Raw genomic sequence first — 19,311 nt, forward strand, 5'->3', positions numbered from 1 at the left:
CCCCCAAATATTACCATTTTCAGTTTATGAATTTTAAATGAACCCTAAAATTAACACTTGTATCACAGGGGGAAAAGAAATCCATGTTTCAAAGAATCAAAGGAAGAAAACGTGAAGCTGATCTTATTGACTGCTTCATAAAGAAATTGAGCAACTCACTTTACATCACTCTTTGCCATCTTTAAATGCTAATTTCATCTTCCAAATGTCTTTTCATTCTGTGTCTTCATCTCTCTTCTTCAAAACTCCCTTTCAAGCTCCTGAAGGTATGGGACTTTTCTTTAGTATCAGGGAAAGGAGTTTGGAGAATTATCAGTTACTGTATGGAAGTCAGGCTTCCTCTTGAGCTACAGGCATGTGAGCAGGGAAAAACATTCAAAGTCAACTACAGCAAAATGATTTTAATCTGACACTTTGGCAGTGTAAAATTCTGTTGTTTTACCCACGTAATTCTTTAAGTCATCTTGTGCTATTTCTTATAAATATGGTGCAGCATAATGGGGACTTATGAGCTATTCTTCATTTTAAGAAAATTAACTGTTTCTGCCTGCCAAGTATTTAAGGCTGCTTCTTCCAAAATTAATTTCAAAGGGGAATTTTAATCTGACTTTTCACTCCAAAGACAGTGTGAAGCTCCTGACAATAGCCTTTTCCTCCAGAAAGACTGGTATCCAAAAAGGCAGCAACCAGCTCTGGGAAACATTTGAGTGCTGAAGCCTATAGTAATTATGCAAAAGGATTTCCATTCTTCCAAACACACGTGTTGGATTTCAGATTATATTCCTTTGAAATTCCTGTAGCCTTCTGCATTACAGTATGGTTGTTTCATCATAATCTTCTTTTAATACCTGCACAGAGGAAAGCCAAGTGTGGAGGGGAGCAGGTAACCCACCCCCCTCCCGTGCATTCCAAAGGTCTGCTCTGGGCATTGTCCCTCCTCACCTGCTTCCTGAAGGTTATCTTTCTGTGGTGAACCACGTAGGAAAAAGTGACATTTTCCCTCTGATGTGACAGGGTAAAGGGCACCTGTGAAAATCAGGTCTGAGCTATTTGGTGGTAGTGGAGGGTTTTGGGTAATTGCAGCACCAGCCACCAGACTGTGCCATAGCAGCTGGGTGGGATATGGACTCTGGAAATTTCGAGGCAGGTACTGTTGTCATCTGAAATCAGAACAGCTGCAATTATGTTGTGACAAGTGATAAGAATTTTCTATTTCAGGCAACATTTGCTTACACTTGGGATGTGTTGATCAAAAGCTCTGGGGTGATTCACAGTCTTCCTTCAGGAAGAATTTTTGTCTAGACAGCAGGGTATTATTATTCCTTGTGCCCCTAGTGAGTACTGCAACTTCAATATTACCAATTCTGAATTAAAATGAATGGTTCAAATTATAATTATTGATGCAGTGTTCTTCCTTGTTTGAATAAACACTATGCTATTGCCTGTCTGGAGTATATCTTAATTGTAGAAACTCTTTATTCTATTAATCTTAATTACCTCTGCTTCAATACTTGAAGGCTGGGGATGGAGTCAAAATAAAAGCCTTCAAGAAGATCTAATTGTTTCTAATTGTCAAAAGGCCAGTGGGTTTAATAGAGTTACACAGCTGACCTGTGGAGTGTACAGAGTTGGGGCACAAAGAGCTTGTGGAGGTTTTAATGGGGTGGTTTTCCCTAGAGTTAGCTAAAATATTGACCCACCTTTTCCCAGTGTTGATTAAATGGGCTGTTTGTATCTCATGCGCTTGGTCAAGATGTGTGTGTGAGAAAGACAAATCATAATTATTGTCTCAGAGTAACTTTTTAAAAAACATCCTCAGTTATCATTAGGAGTAACATGTTAATTTAAAGGGAACCTTACATTGGCTGTCAGAATCCAGCAGGAAACTGTCCCCCTATGCAAGCAGGTATCTCCCTCTATACTGACTTGAACCATCCCAAATTGTATTTCTGTCAATCAGCACCTGTTCCCTCCATTGCCAACATTCCTGTGACCCTGGTGCCAGCATTTCTGTCCTAACTTGCCATGGCTTATGAACACTTGTTCCATTCCATCTGTGCAATGCTCACCTGTGAAACAGAAATCACATCATGGGGGGTAAATTCCTCTTCCCATTGGCTTTCATCAGTTGCAAGGAGTCATCTCTTTTTGCTTGAAACTTCCAGCTCTGCCTGGATCTATAAAGTGGTACAGTGATAAACATTATTAATATTCAGGATAAGTCACACTACATCCTTGCGTGATAATTTAATTTCAATAAAGAGCTTTACAGAGCTGTGGGGTAAAGAGAGCCATCTTTTATTCCAGTCGTATAAAACTCTTTTGTTCACATTTATCTTTTTTCTTTTTTCTTTTTCTTTTTTTTAATCTTCTGCTTTTGGAAAAAAAAAAAAAAAACAAAAACAACAAAACCACCTGCTGTTGTAGCTAGCAGTTTCATCTACCAGGAGTATTACACCACTGCATTTCATAGATTATTATATCTCTTATTTCTGATAGCACCACATTAACATAGCACTATTGTGCTAAGAAAAATGTCCTGCACATGAGCAAAGGTAGGGAGCAGTGCCATATGTCATTCCAGCTCAGAATGGGTGTCTGTTTTCACTGGAGATAACAAATGTAGAGCCTGCTCAGTCTGCACCCCAGGATAGTAGATGTAAAGGAAGGAGCATCTTTATAAGTGCTCTGAAATGGTTTCTGATTCTTTCCAGTGAATTGCACTGGAAATGAAGGCACAGGTTTGTGACTCTGCTGCTCTGAGGATACCTCACAGGAAGCAAAATCCTAATAAATTTACCTGTATTTTTTTTTGTTTGTTTTAAATGGGTTTCATCAGTGGTCGTTGGGTCAGCCCCTAAAACCGAGTTTTCTTTTCCTGGGGAAAACAATTTCTTGAACACAACATGGCTCTGTCAGCTTTTTGCTAGCATTAGTTATTCTGGTTTTAAAGTTTAAGGTAATAAAGTAGATTGGGGGTTAGGTCTGTATCTGCTCAATCTATTTCATAATGAATTTTAAAGTAATTTGGAGTGTTACAATGACAAATACTTTACCCCTTCAGAGAGACCTAGCCTAATGTACTTTTCAGGATTGATAAATAGAGCTTGCACTTTTTGACATCAGCCTATTCCCTTGAGTGAATTTTAAGTTGCATTGTATTCACTATGGGGCCATCTTCTGGTCAGTTTGCTGCTATAAATAAGCACACTATTTATAACTGTATGGGAGAGAAAATCTGCATTAGAAACATTTATGGTATCTACTGGAAGTGCTAATTAAATTATATGGTGAATACGTGCCTCGCTGATTTAAAAATGTCGAACAGTTCACAATATTATTTTAAATAAATGAACATATGCTCTCTTCTCCCTTGTTACCACTCTTTCTCATTATCCTGTTAAACACCTTAATTTTAATTGACTCCTCCGCAAAGGCAAACAAAAATATCAAAACTCAAAGCTCCATAAAGAATCTGTAGCACTCCAGAAGCAAATACCATCTTCTGTAGTATTTTCATTTTTCTTGATCAGTTTTTTCCCTTGGCAAAAAACCCCATGGTGTATACAAAGCAAACAGTGAAAGATCAGGTATGCCATTAAATGACTGATTTTTCTCTCCTTGTCTACCTGGTTTTTCTTTTGGTTTTCATGAATGGAGAGCCAGTTAACAAAATGAAGCTATTTCTATGATACTGTGCAGAGAAGAATGCTCCCTTGGTCTTAAGAGATACTTGCAAACTTTCAGAGGTCACAAACATGTCAGTCACAATGCATTACCTGTCTTTATTATCCATGAAAGCTATCTAAGTGAAAAGTTACTTCCAGTCTTGTAATATGTCCTATGATATGTTCAGCCTGATTTTCACCCTACAACTGTTGTTTTCTCTTTGTAAAACCAGCAGTGAATGATATTGCAAGCCTCCAAAGCCAGGGTCTAGATTGAGGTATTCATATCTCTTGAAGGCATATTTTTTATCCAAGCATGTGCAATAACTACAGCCTATTCTTTACTCCTGTATGTGTTCATCTGTGCAGTTTCAGCAGAATAACCATTTTTTCTGCATGACAACTCTTTAAGGGTTAAGATGTTTGTTAACAGCATTCTCCAAAACTTGCACTGGAGTCAAAGCATAAAATACTGGATGGAGTGATTCCTGCCCACTCTGGGCTTTGGGTTCAGCCAAAAATAACTGGAAGATGTTTAGGATAGAGGTTGGTTACCTAGGCAAATGGCCTCAAGGTCATGATGATAGTGGGTTATGATTATGATTATTATTATTATTATTACCTGTAATTACAAGTGTTAAATCAGCAGTGATATTACAGGTGACATGCCCTGCCCTTGGCCCAAGGAAACACTGGTAGAGCACAAAGAGTGAATTCCCATCAGTCATTGTTTGGAGAAAGGCATCAAAATGAGATGGATTCTAAACATTCAGCCCTGGTCACTCATCAAAGCCTATAGGGAAATCACTGTGGACTGGGGTTTGTAGCTTGGCTGAGGAATCCTTTAACTACAGACCTGCTGTAGGAGGCAGGAGGCGACACAACCCTCCTCAAAGGACCACCTAGATTTGAACTTTGTGATCTTCTGTCCCTCTTACCATCTATTTTCCTCTACAGTCCTGAATTGTGTAACCCTGAAGTGTGTAATGTCTTTGTTGCTCTTTTTTTTTGTTGTTGTCTGTTGGTTTGTTTGGGTTTTTTTGTTTGTTTTTGTTTTTTGGTTTTTGGGGTTTTTTTGCAACTTATGGCAATCATTTTGCAGGGATAAAAAAAAAATAAATTATAGCATACCTGCTTTCCTTTCCTCATGGTGTTCTGTAGGTTGCGTGTGAGAAGTACCAGTGATCACATTATCTGTCAGGATAAATTAGCACAACAGCTGTGTTCCAAAATAAACAATAAAAAACTGCTGTACTTGATAATGCATTAGTGAAAGAAGACTCTGGAGGTGCAGATTATAATAATCAGGATGATTGGAAAATTAGGGGGATCATGGTTGGTTTGAAGTGTCTGTATAGATTTCCAGTTCACGATGTTATTTTTTTTTGTGCTCCATTCTTATTTTGGATGAGCTTGAGATTTATCACTGAATTCAGTTCTGCATTTGGGATTTCTTTCAGACTCCAAGTCATTTGTTCTTTCTTGTTGTCTCTTGATTTTTCAGTGTTGCAGCAGAACTGTTGTTTCTAGAAAGGTTTTATACTTGTTGCAGAGGAAATTGTTGCCAACATAAGCTAAAGTGAGGTTTTGGACATTTACTGAACAAAACATGGAGAGGGTTTTTTTGTTGGTTTTTTATCCCACAAAGCAGAGGAGAAAATTTGTGTACAGGTAAAACACTTGCAGAATATCTGAGGGATAGATGAAGTTCTAAAAACATTTGTTACTGAGTGCCTGGAGGCAAATGAGAGGAAAGGAAAGAGAATTGAAGTTCCCAAAGCAGTGGCAGCTCTGATGTTTTTTAGCTAGCACACATCACTATAAAAACTTATTGGTGTATTTGTGTGCATGTATGCTCACATGGAGGTGCTGCAATGGAGATTAAAGCAAACAGTATTGTACAAAACAGTAGCACAAGTTATGCATTGCTGGATAATTCTAAAGAAAGAGGCATCTTTAATTATTAAATGTTGGAGAAAAAAAAAAAACAAACAAAAAGGGCCTTTACCTCATGAAGGAAATTGTAAGTCTCTCTTTTCACATACAGCTCCATGTCCCTCCTTGAAATTTTGGGGATAGCTTGGGAATTCTTTATGGTGCACAGTGGTACAGATGCAGTGAGCCTTCTCTTTTGGTGTCTTGTGCCAGGCTTGGTGCCAGCACTGTCACTGTTAGCACAAGAGGGGTGAAACTGTCATAAAGTGGGGTAGGATGGACCCAAAATCTTGTAGACTTAATATCCTCTAGGTTATAGCCCCTCATCTCTAAGAAGTAACGCTGGCAGTGTAAACATCTGCATGGAGCTAAAGGCAATAGGGACGAATGATGCTAACCTGCTATTCTGTGGGGTTTTGTGGTTGTATGTGTTTGGGTTGGATTTTTTTCATTGCCTTTTTTTTTTTTTTCCTGGCTAGAATCACACCATAGTTCAAAATTTAAAAATTATTTCGTTTTATGGATTTCACACTCCTACATCAAGAATGCTCTAAACTATGATACTTGTAGGTTGCAGCAGGTCCCTCCCAAACACTGTGTTTGAACTGTTCTCTTCTGGTAACCAGAGGATGAGATCCAAAGGTCCCTTAACATCTATAAATCTAAAAATCTATTGTATAAATCACTGTCCATGACCCAGTGGAAAATTCCTGGGTTACCCCAATTCATCCCTGATTAATTCAGTTTAGGGACACTTGCTCATAAGTGCTCAGGGGCCGTATCTGCTAACAGAAGTAAACAAGTGTGGATCATAAAGTCAGATATTCACCTGAACAAAACCACGTGGAGTTCCAAAAGTGGAACAAAAAATGAGATTACAGTGTTCAATATTTAATTGATGGTCTTTTTAATAAAAAAAAAAAGGACTTTTGTGCTTTATATCTGCATGGAAGCCACAAAGGTTGAAAATCATAGAAGAAAATTGCAGATGTAGATTGTTTCCATGCTGATATCTCCTTTTTCCTCCAAACCTGGCTGAAAGCATATTGGTGTGTGGTGCTGTGTTTTTCATCTTCTCCACAGAAATGAAATTCTGGGGTCCCCTCTTGTCTCTGACTTCTGAGTGACTCTGTGGCCCCCACTGCAGTGCCTGAGCCTTTCAGCAGTGCATTGAGAGATGCCACTGATGCCTCTTACACGTCTCATCCTCTCCCCTCTTCACTTCTTGGCTGGGTTTTATTAGATTTCTGTGTGGTATACATATGTCCAATTCATTAAGACAGGTTGAAATCTGGTTTTCTCTTGGAAGTCTGCAGCAAATGTTGAAGCCTGTGATAGAGTCGAAAGTGTTGATGCTGCAGGGTTGTACTTCACAGCCTTGTGAAAGCCCCTCAAGGAAGTCTGTCTCCTGCACAAATGAGATTTACCCTTTGCAAAGACAGCTCCTCTCTGCTTGAGGAGTAGCAATGCCTGTGATCTTCCTCTCAAGTTTTACATGGCACCACCACTCCTGGATATCTTTCTACAAGGGCCCCTCTTTGCATCCACGGCCTAATGAATCTCAAATCTTCACGTTGTACCTTGGCAGCGCAAGGATGACTGCTGCAGGCTATAATTTCCTCTGCATATGTAAAACAGGTGAGCAGCCTCCAGCCAAGCTGAAAATTTACTGCAAAAAGGCTTCATCAATGAGAACAGTTTCTCCTTCCTCGTGCCAGGGACATTGGATCCATGATCGGTTACCTCTTGTTTAGACAAGTAACACACCTTTTTTAGTATAAAGTTGGGGAAAGTGGTCTTTTTGATGTGGTGCATGCAGGAACAAAAGAAAACACAAAATTGAGCATTCTTTCTGGTTTCTTCATGAAGAGCATTAAGCACTGTTTTCATGTTTTACAGTCCATATAAACTCAATATAGAACTAAAATTCCCACTTATCATATAAAAATTATAGCTTTAACATACCTGAAAACATTTATTCCCTTGAAACTCTGGGGTTGCATGCTTCCCTGACAATGGAAAAGAACCGTCATTCTCTTCCAGGAGCCTGTTGCCAAGATTTGGGTTCCACCTCCAAAATTCAATATGCTTATTTTTTTTGCTCACAGACAAATGTACCAGCATAGAAAGGTCTTGGTGGTTATTACATCCCCTGGGCAGGCTCTCATCTGCACCTGAAACATTGCAACAGCCTGCTAGGGTTAGAGATAGGGTTAGTGTTAGATTTAAGGTTAGGATTAGGGGTTAGGGTTAATGCGACATCAGGATCAGGATTAGCATTTGTGTTAGGGGCTTAAGTTTCTGTTTCCTAAGAGAATGTATTTTGGAGCAGGCTTCATAGGTCACCTTGATTCAGCCCTAACTATATTCATTTAAAAATATTTGCTGTACTGGCCGTCTCAGCTTCTTACAGTCTTAGTTTTCTTGCTGTGGATATTGCTCTGCTTGCATGGATCATTGAACAGGGAACAGATATGCCCTTTGTTGCTCTCCTCTAATAATCAGTAAGGATGTTGTAACTTATGTTTCCCTGTAATGAGGTTCTGAAAAAAAACAAACAAGTGAACACGCAAACAAAAAAATTCTCTGTAGCTCATGGGAATAGATGCTCTCTGAATTATCTTGCTGACCCATTCTCATTGTAAGTGCTTATGACTTGAGTCCCATGGTGTTAAATCATGGAACAGATTCACATTTAAAATTTGCATCTCTGTTGTTTCCACTTGCTTATCACTGTGCCTTTACCTTCATCCTCTTGAAATCTGCAGACTCCAGTTTCCCTGCCTAAGAAAAGAGTATACATGGCAAAGCAAGTTCTCATGTACATCTAAACTTATCAATACCAAAAACCCTTATGCTTCTTTTTGCAATCAGAATTGATTCTTTCCTTCAAGATCTTCATATAGCAATGGTGGTTCTGATGATTCTATCTTAAACAGCAAATAATATTTAACAGCTCTAATGAAATCTCATCAAGAAGCTCATCCCTAAAAGGTACTTTCCTTGGTGTATGCATGTAAAAATAATCCAGTTTCAAATCAAGCAAATTAGTTCATATCACTTCCTTTGATGTTACTGTGTTACTGAGAAATATAAAATCCACAAGCACTGGCACATCATTCTTAGTCTGTGTTTCCCACTCAAAAGGGAAGCATTCCTGTCTTATTTCAAATACTGAAAAAGTTTCTGTTTATGTGCATCTTTGTGGTGTTCTGCAACACTGTGGGTCACATGAGGCATCACATTGCTCATTCTGACCCCTAGACTCACCTCTAACTAATGTTTCTGTAACACTAAAGCTATCTGCTGAAAAAATTAGCCTAGATATGACAAATAAAACCCTATTAAGAGATTGCATGAGAAATCAGTGATGCAGCCATCAGGAGGCAGCCTGTGTTTCTGCCCCTTGTGTCTCCTTCCTGTCCAATGAACAGGACAGCTCAGCTCAGGCTTTCACACAAATTTGCAGCAAACACTGACAACATTTCTGTAGCTTCAGAGTGAGGTGTTCTCAAACATCTTAGGAAACAGGAGCTCTAATATTGAGTTAGAATTGCTCTGGATGGACAAGTGCAGAATTCACCTGCAGGCACTGAATTTAGGTTGATGGCAGCTTTCACTTTCCAGGTCACTCTCAAAGCTCTCTCTTCTTCAGGGGTAGATGATTTGGTCTAGTTTAGCTTTAGCAACAGCCTTTAAAACCACACCAGTGGGAGCTATACGGACCACTTCTTATAGCAGCAACCCCAGCCTTTTCCTCATGCTCTGCCACTTTGTTTCCTCTGGAATAAGTGGAACTAATTGAGGTGGAGTGATTTTCCTTGTTGCAGAATGAATCCACTTCACAGGCTTATTTCTGTAGAGAGAAAAGCTTTTGTTTAAGGACCACCCTGCCTGTACCATAGCAGGTAGTGGCGTTCAAATAAAGCTCAGCCTTTTGAGCAGTCCTGCTGTCTGCCCAGGCAGAGCTGCAGTGCTGAGGGACCACTGTTGTATTTGTGGGGTGCCCTGTGGCAGGAAGGAATGATGAATGTGACTCCATGTTCTTAGAAGGCTAATTTATTATGATACTTTATTATATCAAAGAATACTATACTGAACTATATTAAAGAATGCAGCAAGGATACTTACAGAAGGATAAAAAGATAATAATGAAAACTCATGGCTCTTTCCAGAGCCCAGACACAGCTTAACCCTGATTGGCCAGTAAGGCAAAACAATTCACATGAAACTAATGAAACAATCACTTGTTGATAAATTATCTCCAAACACATTCCAAAGGAGCAAAACACAGGAGAAGTAAAAGAGATAATTATTGTTTTCATTTTTCTCTGAGGCTTCTCAGCTTCCCAGGAGCAAAATCCTGGGTGAAGAGTTTGGGTTTTTTTGGTTTTTTGGTTTTTTTTTAACTGTGTGAAGGGATTTTTCCAGAAAATATGGCTGTAACAGGCCACATTGGGAAGTAGGGTTGTCCTTCTGAGCTCCCCATGTCCCTGGATGAGCTAGTTCCTTTTCCACACTGCCCCTTGCAGAAGTGAAGCACAAAAAGTGAGTGCCATGCTGGTCCCTGGAGCTCTTCCCTAGCCAGCAAGCCTTGTGGCAGCAAGCTGTTGGCCAGGATGTTTGGGTACTAAAGAGGGGGAGCCAGCAAAAGCAGCTTTCCCTTGGTGCTGTACCTGGGAGCACAGTGGGAATGTGCTGTTTGCAAGATAGTCTTCTGGTTTGGAAACCAAGGAGGAAGAAAACTGGGGGGGCTGAAGGCTAAGTGCTGTAAGAGTGAACATGGCAGTCAAAGATTCCTTCTGGGACTTTTGCTTTATGCTGGCTCACAAGCTAAGACAGAGGTGTTTTTCCTAGTTCAGAAAGCCAGGACTGTGGTAGAACCCCCAGAGCCCAGACCCACACAGGATTCCAGGAGCACCTGTTGATATCTGCTCACAGTTTTATTTCCAGCCACCACAGAGGATAGGTTTTGATTGTGTGCTCATTCCACCCTCCTTGCCATGCAAAGGCTTGGTCATTCCCGAGATTCAGCTCATGCACAGGTGGTGCAAGGGAAGTGCTCAGACTGGCTCATGGAGAGATGTGCAAAAGATGTCCCTCCCCAGCTACTCCCTTGCTCCTCACAGCATCTGAAATCTGGCCAGGATTACGCATGGATTATTGTCATGGTCAAACTCCAGCCCCGTGCTCTCAGTTCCCCCTGGAGGAATAGGGGAGGGAATCAGAAGAGCAAATGGGCAGGTTGAGAAAGAAACAGTGCAATAACTGAAATAAAATTAAAATAATGAATTTTAAAGAAAAGTTGCAAAAAGGGAGTGATATAAAACCAAAGAAAAACAAGCAATGAGAATGAAAGACAATTTCTCCCCACCAGCTGACTAATGCGCAGCCTGCTCCCAAGCAGCAGCTTTCCCCCAGTTTACAGGCTGAGCATGGCATCATTTGGTATGGAATATCTTTTGTCCATTTGGGGTCAGCTGTCCCCTCCCACAGTCTCAGGAATCCCCAGCCTGCTCGCTGGTGGGGCAGCACAACAAGATGAAAAGTCCTTGACTTTGTTTAGGCACTGCCCAGCAACAATTAAAACACATTATGAACATGCTATTGGCATCCAAAATCCAAATGCAGCTACTAGGGAGAAAAATTCACTCTGTTCCAGCAGAAAAGCAGGACAGTATCCTTTAAATGACACCAAGAGCAGGGATAGGAAAATCATAGCACAGAATCATGGAAGGCTCAATAATGAGACTCACTTTTGGATCCATTGTGGCTTTTGCCAGGCTGAACACTCTGGGGTCAGGGACAAATTGGGCTGGTTTTGCCCTGAAAATATTATTGCTAATGACATAATGACCAAACCTTCCTAGCAAAGAGCTTGATTTCTCTTTTAAACTTCACTTTTTTCTCCTCTCTCCCAGCCTGCTGCACATTCTTCACCAATAGTTCAACTGGAAGACAGAACAAACAAAGCAAAACCCAAAAGGGCTAAGCTTTTATGGTTCCTTTACTGTAGCAATTAAATTACTGCAGCACTGTATTGCACCAAGTGATGTCAACATGGAGGCTGTGGTGTGAACCTTTCTTTTGGGAGTGAAACTAGAAATATAAATCTTGATGAGGGAAGAGTTCAAGTCATCATTATCCGTCCATTTTCACAGAGAAAATGAACAAATATTGTTATATGTTTCATCTCAAGGTCTTCCTAGTTTAAGGGATCCTGTCTTTTGTAACATAAAGTGTTCTCTGAAAATAATAAAAAAACCAATAATAAAAAGAAAAAAATCCCTAAGCAAACAACAGGCTGTTATGAAAGGACTTTGTTCCATTTAGACTTTTTTTTTCCACTGCTATTACTTTTTCTATTAAAGTTTTTCAAAGCAAAAAAGGATTTCTCACTGCAGCTGTTCCCTTGAAAAAGCAGCAGTCAGACCATAATTGGAGGTGGAATATTTGGGTACTAATTCCATATAAATAAAAAATGAAGGCAAGGAATGCTGGGTTTACCACCTCCCTATCAGTTTTTCCATCAATCATAAATACTTGTTTGTGTTCTGAATTATAGCCCACAGGTAGGGAACTGACTTAAGTATGACCTGTGATGCAAAATAAGAGGAATTCAGCTAAAATCATCATGTACCAAATACACCTGCCAGGCTCAGGGTACAGACTAAACCAATTAGTCCTTGGTTTCTGCAGCTCTGGCACCTATCACACCAGTTTGTATTCTGAGAGTTGGGATTGCCCTGAGCTGCAAAACCTAAGGTCTCTTCACGCTTACTCATTTCTCTCTCAAGTGATTCCCTTCTGACATGCAGAGCACTTGGAGTGGAATGCACTAAATCAAAAATATTTGTCCCTTATGTGTACTGTCGTTTTCAGGTTTTGGAATTTTCTAAGCATTTACTAGATCTTAATATTTCATAACAAAAATGCTGGGTGAGAAGAGGTGTTTTCCAGCCTCTTTGCTTTTTTTTTTTTTTTTTTTTTGCAGCAGGTTTCATTTGATGATGTGCTTTTCATCTGGGAAAATTACACGGCTTTAAGTTTATTTTCGTTTCTGAGGCTGTTTGCGGAGTGACAGTGAGTTTTTGTTTTTGTCTTTCTTCCTTCATCTTAAAATATTTATGTTACAAGCATGGTTGGGCATATGCCTTAATTGTATTGTATAAATAACAAGACTTCTCCCATAGAGGAAAACATAATGCAGAGTTAATGTACTTGCATATTTTCACCCCAGGGCTACATTTGATCCACACTGTTGTGACAACCACACTGGCCTTACCAGCTAAATGAATCTCTTCCTTCTGAAATGCAAAATCCTTGCTAGTCATTTCAAGATATAGCAAATAACCAGCTATAATTGTGCAAAGATATGTATTGCTTCCAGATTATTGGTGTGTGATGCATGGGCACAGCAATCTCAGCCTCTGAGGAGTGTAATATTGGGGAAGGTTTGGGAGCAGAGAATCAGGGCAGGATTTCCGCTGAGGGATTGATCAGTGCTGAGCTGTGCCTGGGGAGAGGGGGAAAGCAGCACACAGATCGTGGCTGGGGAGAGCAGGCATGTGCAAATGTGATTATCCTGCATCATTTTTTTCCCTCATCTCCCATGACTGCAATGGTTCCTGTATATTTCTTTCAATAAAATATTTGATAGAAGTTTGGGGGTTCTCTTTATCAAGTTTCTGAAGGCACAGGCAAAGGCTTCAGCCCTTTCCAGTTCACATTTTCAAACTTAGTTGCAGTGATGATGGGAAAAAAATTTTGAAGAATATTTTTTTTGAAGTGCCGTAGTGGTGCCATTGGGTCAGCAGGCTCCTGCAGAGCTGGTGCACACAGAGAGGTTTCACCACCTGGAGCACATGAGATCCTCAGAAGGTTTTCAGACGGTCTCACCAGGGTGGTTTCCTCACTGCTGCACACCTGTCCCTACTCCAGGGAATGCTCCACATCAGTAGAGACTTGCTGCTATTCACAGGATTTTCTTAAGAAAGCAGGAGAGAAAAACATTGCTGTCCAATGTGCCACTTCTTTAGGTCGGAAACCATATTCAGCCCCTGCAGCTTTGCCCATCTCCTGCTTGTTTGATGTCAGATATTTCACCTGCACTTTCTGATCTGATCTGAGGGAAATGTTGTATTAAATCGAGGTTTTGAAGAGCATCCTTCTTCACATTCCCCTCAAGAGGTCTCATCTGAGCCTGCTACTCTCTGCACTTTTGAAAGCATGAATGTTCTTAAAAGCCCCACTAATGTGAGGTTCATTGGTGCACTCTATGTTTCTGATTTTTTTTTTTTATGGTAAATTAGACTTCCTCTGTAATCATAGGGAAAGAGGGAAGATATGAACTGCAGCAGGGGGGAGGTTTTCTGTGCCAGTTTATATGTCTGGAGAGCTTTGCAGATGGTACAGGGTTTAAAAAGATCAAGAACATTGATCTTCATTCTAAGCCCTTGAAAAAAATTAATCTGATTTATGTCTTGGGGAAATCTCCCAAGTCAAATAACACAGAAATAAAGGAAGAGCTGCTGCATTTTCTGCAACCTTATTTTCCTGAAAGAAAGCATGGGAAACATTTTTTGAGAGTTATTTCTTGGTTGATTTGTTTTTCTTAGCTTTGTCTTGCATTTACAAAACTGTTGGGACAGATTGCTGTAATGTGTTTTATCTTCTCATCTACATGAGAAATTTCATGAAAGCCAAAGTCAGATAACAGAAAAGTGATAGCAGGTTAGACCTGCTTGTTAGGCTCTGCTTGATTCTGGTAATTGAGAAATGCTCAGGACAAACTGTGTTACATTAACTTGTCTTTTAAATTATATATATATATATATATATATATATATATATATATATATATATATACACACACATATATATATAATCCATATATTAAATTAATATATTATCCATACAGAAATGTTAGCACCCACAGAAACTTGCCTTTTAAATTAATATATTTATATATATATACACATTATATATTATATATTATATAATATATAATATATATTATGTATTATATTATCCATATATTAAATTAGTATATTATCCATACAGAAATGTTAGCACCCACAGAAAGTGATAGGTGATTGGACCTGCTTGTTAGGTTCTGCTTGATTCTACTAACTGAGAAATGCTCAGGACAAATTGTGTTAAGATAACTTGCCTTTGCATTTTAAATTAATGTATTTATATATATATATATATATATATATATATATATATATATATATATATATATAATCCATATATTAAATTATCCATACTAGAAATATATCCATAATATATTATCCATAATATATCCATAATATATTATCCATACTGGAAATGCTAGCACCCTCCATCAATGCTGGGAAGGGCAGTGTCAGCATTGCAGGTGGCTCTAAACAGAAAGGGACTCAAACACCTTCACTCCTTAACCCTGCTGCCTCATTCCTCAAGGACAGTCTTCTATGGTCCCTCACTAAAATCAGGTTTATCAGAGGGGTAATTAAATAGGTTTTTCTGCACTCGTGGCAATAGAGCACATGTTTGCTTGGTTGCCAAACTTGGGTTTTGCTCTTGGTAGACCATTGCCTGCTGTGCCTGTGCACCTGCACTGCTGCAGGGAAAAGCTTGCACTGCTCTCGTGCATGGGTCCTCCTGTTTCAGGGCCACTGAACTCCAAGCATCTCACTGGTGAGACCACAAGTAAAAAAAAAAATCTGTATTTCAAACTGTAAAAAAGATGTAATCTATCTCAAAGCCAGGAACTAAATGCTTTCTAATTAATGTCCAACTTTCTTGGGGTTTGTTTGGGGCATTATTTTTTATTTAAATGAAATTGAATTTTATTGTCGAGGGGAATCTAGTGGGAAAAAGAAACCCTTGTTAAAATGGCATTGAAGAAAGCAGTGCTGAACATAACAATTTGTTTCTGCATAGCTAGGGGGGGATTAATGTATTTGCCTTGAGCTCTTGCATTAGTATTCCCAGCTACTGAAAAACAAAAATCATAGGGCTTCACTTTAGTTTGGGGTTTTTTCTTTTGAGCATTTTGCCTAGCCCTGGGTGATATGCTTACTAGTTAGAATTTAAAAAGCCATTAATTTTTACCTAATTTATTTCTACCCCTCTAGGCTCTTACCTTCTCACAGGAAATAAGGAGGGCTCTTAGCAGCCTTTATTTGGATGTATTATACATATTTCCTTTTTTTTTATTTTGTTCCCCAAGCATGCTGAAGCTGTAGAGGCTGGGCACAGATCCTGACTCTGAACCCAGACTGACCCATTTATTACCACAGACTCATGTAGGTCTCAAAAGCCTTTTCTTTGTTCTGCTGATCAGTAATGCAGAGATTTTGGCATTACTACAGGGTGAAACCAGGTGAACAAAACCTTTTTTTTTCCCCAGCAAACCATGTGACCAAGGAAAAAGAGAATCAAGTCTCTTGTGAGCACTTTTTTCTCCCCTCTCCATAACAATTGCAGGATTTGCTCCCTGAATTACTTGGGGGATGTTTTATCACACACTGCTGCTGCTTCCCAATGCCAAAATGGGAGTAAGTCAGAGAATGCTGAAGACAAAATATTTCCCACACAATATACAAGATTTTAGGCTGGCTCAGTATTTGGACTCCCACTTGAGACAAAGTGCAGAGGCTTTTATTTAACAGGAAGAAAAGTGCTCATTGTGTCTCCCTGTATGCTTGTGCTTGTCATGATACACATAATTCCTACTAGGTTTTTATTGGGAAGGATGAAAATTTGACAAGAAAGTCTCACAGATGTGTATGCTTGGCAGAAATATTTTTGAATGTAGAGTCTGGTGAAGGAATAGAGATGGAAGCAAGTTTTGATATAGAGGAAAAGAATTGCTGAGCCAGTCTTACTGGATAACCAAGGAGGCCAAGGATATATTAGTTAGAAGGGGTTTTTATGTCTTAGAGCAAAGGATAAACCCACCTCAGACAAGAAGATGTTTTTACCAAGCAGGAAGATAGCACAGGCAAGCAAGTCAGCAAATGTTGCAAGTAGAAAAAAGGCCTCAGAATTTTCCACTGCAAGAAAACTGAAAAACAACTCCTAGCTTAAACTGTAATGTACTAACTTTTAGTGATTGGAGAATATAACATGAATATGATAATCATAGTGGTTATGGTAGGTATAGATAAAAGTTAAGGTACAGATTGGTTCTGCTGTATTAAGATGCTCAGCAAAGTATATAATGCAATGTAACCAAAACCAAAGTTCTCTAGGCCTGCCTGCAGCTGGAGCTGACAGCTGTTGGCACAGGCTCTGTCACCCTCCACCCTGGGCTGCTGTAACATCTTGGATGCAATGAACTGCATTTTGGAGAGCCCCTGGAGTCCCACATCTCTCATTTAGGCTCTTACAGGTTTTTTTCCTTTCTTTTCTATTCTTTGGGCTAGGGAACCATGAGAGCACAGCGTTTGTGAGGGCCAGCACAAAGATGATGATGGTCTGTGTGTGCTGCAGGGGTCTGGTGTCTGCTGTTACACTCCCATGGCGCAGTGGGTGTGATGGTGGGAGCCCTGCTCCCAACCAGGCATAAGAACCCAAAGAGAACAGGGTGAAGAAGGGGCTTAGCACTGTGCAGGTGGCAAAGAGACAGGCTGAGACACCCACTGCCTGCTTCTCTGGGGAAGATTCAAATTCCTCTGGTCACAAATAGCTCAGATGAGCCAGGATGGAGCTGGAGAACTGTGACAGTGGTCACAGGGGTCTCAGGTTGGGGAAGAGATGAGGATCTGACTCCATGTTTCAGAAGGCTAATTTATTATTTTATGATATATATTACATTAAAACTATACTAAAAGAATAGAAGAAAAGGTTTCATCAGAAGGCCAGCTAAGCTAAGAATAGAATAGGAAAGAATGATAACAAAGCTTCTGTCTTGGACAGAGTCTGAGGCAGCTCACTGTGATTGGCCATTAATTACAAACAAACCAACATGGGCCAGTCACAGATGCACCTGTTGCATTCCACAGCAGCAGATAATCAATGTTTACATTTTGTTCCTGAGGCCTCTCGGCTTCTCAGGAGGAAAAACCCTAAGGAAAGGATTTTTCATGAAAAGATGTCTGCAACAGAGAACGGTTCCAATTTTGCTGCTTCAGCACAGCCAGGAGGTGTGAAAACAAGGGCACAGCTCACCCCAGCCTGCTCAGCAATGTTAGGATTAGGCACTGCAGGAGATGCAGGGTCAGTGTCGGGCTCCTTGTGGGCTGGGGTTGGTTTTGGGAGCTGGTGGTTTGCTGGTGGTGCAGCTGTACCCTTGGGAAGCACCAGATGATCCTGCCATGAACTGCATTAACCACAGATTTGCATGAGCATCTGGCCTTTGGTGAGAGACTCTGAGCTGTGTTTATTCCTCTCTTGGGAATCAAGAGGCAGTTTTCATGGAAAAATTTGCAAAAATGGGTGACACAAATTCATAGAGCTAGCTCCCTCCCTTCTCCTCTGCCTGACCCCAGTAGCAGTCCCAAATTGGTTTCCTTTGAAGGGACATTTTTGGCAGTATGCAATACCAGAAGCTCTTGCTTGTACTGGGTAAAATGCATCCAACATGTTTTGAAAGCATGGATTTGATGTTTGTCTGGGTCTGGAAAGCTCAGGGAAGTGGATATTGGTGAATATTGATTGCTGCTTGGCAACCACAGCAGTCCGCACCCTGGAGCACATGAGGAGAAGTTTTCAAAGATAAAATAGTGTCCTCCCATAGTGTCTTGCATTTTTGACATCAAGTTCTTGGACATGAGGTATGACAGGTGCTTCTTTTGTCCTAGGAGACAGTTATGGGGCAAGAATTGTTCATCCTGAAGGATGCCAATCTGCTAAGAGAAATATTGCCTTTACATATAAGAGTTAAAGTGAAATACATGAATCCCTAAATTCTTGTAACATAGTTAATAAGATAATTGTGGCTGTTTATTTGTATTTTTAAGAGGCAGCAAATACATCGGATGCAATTTATTTCAGGATATGGTGCATATAAACTGAATAAATTTGTGCTCTCTATAAAATCTAATTCACATTGTATTTATTTTACTTTCCATTATCAACTCAACTAATAAAGATGCAAACAAGCGAAACAATTAGAAATATTTATGCATTTATTCTAACTCATTTAATCAGACCTCCTCTGGTTCCTTTTGGTGCTGCCCTGAGATTCACCTACCTCCACCAAAAACCCACCAGAAGAAAACTTTAATGAGGCTCTGACCTTGAACATTATTGTTTAAGTCTATGAGAAGAAGCTTCTGTTATGATTAAAATGTCCCTTTGCTGTAAGGATTTCCAATCAGGAGGGGAAAGGAGCCCATCTGGAGGGTTTTGTGTGGGAGGCAGCCAGTGACAATGGCACACACCTGGTGGCCTCTCAGGTGTGTCACTGCTTCACCAAATCAACGCCTTGTACTGAACCCAAGCCAAAGAATTACCAGTCCCTTTCCTTCCTGGACTGTCATGCACAAATGATGCTACAATTCAGCACACTGCTCTCATCAAAATGCAGTTGTTCTTATTTTCTAGAAGGGGAGCTTCTACTTGCTGTCAGGTTGAATCTCACTAAATTGTCTCAGCTGCCTCTGAGTAGTCAGCAAACAAAAAATGTCTCTCCTACCAAATGAAGGGCATTGCTTGAGAAACTACTCAATGAGAGCTAGGTCAAAAAGTGCTAATGTTTGACACTCTTGTAGCA

The sequence above is a fragment of the Melozone crissalis genome, unplaced genomic scaffold (assembly GCF_028551555.1).
Source record: "Melozone crissalis strain CALT ecotype California unplaced genomic scaffold, PUWL_Pcris_2 ptg000081l_1, whole genome shotgun sequence".
Lineage (NCBI taxonomy): Eukaryota > Metazoa > Chordata > Aves > Passeriformes > Passerellidae > Melozone > Melozone crissalis.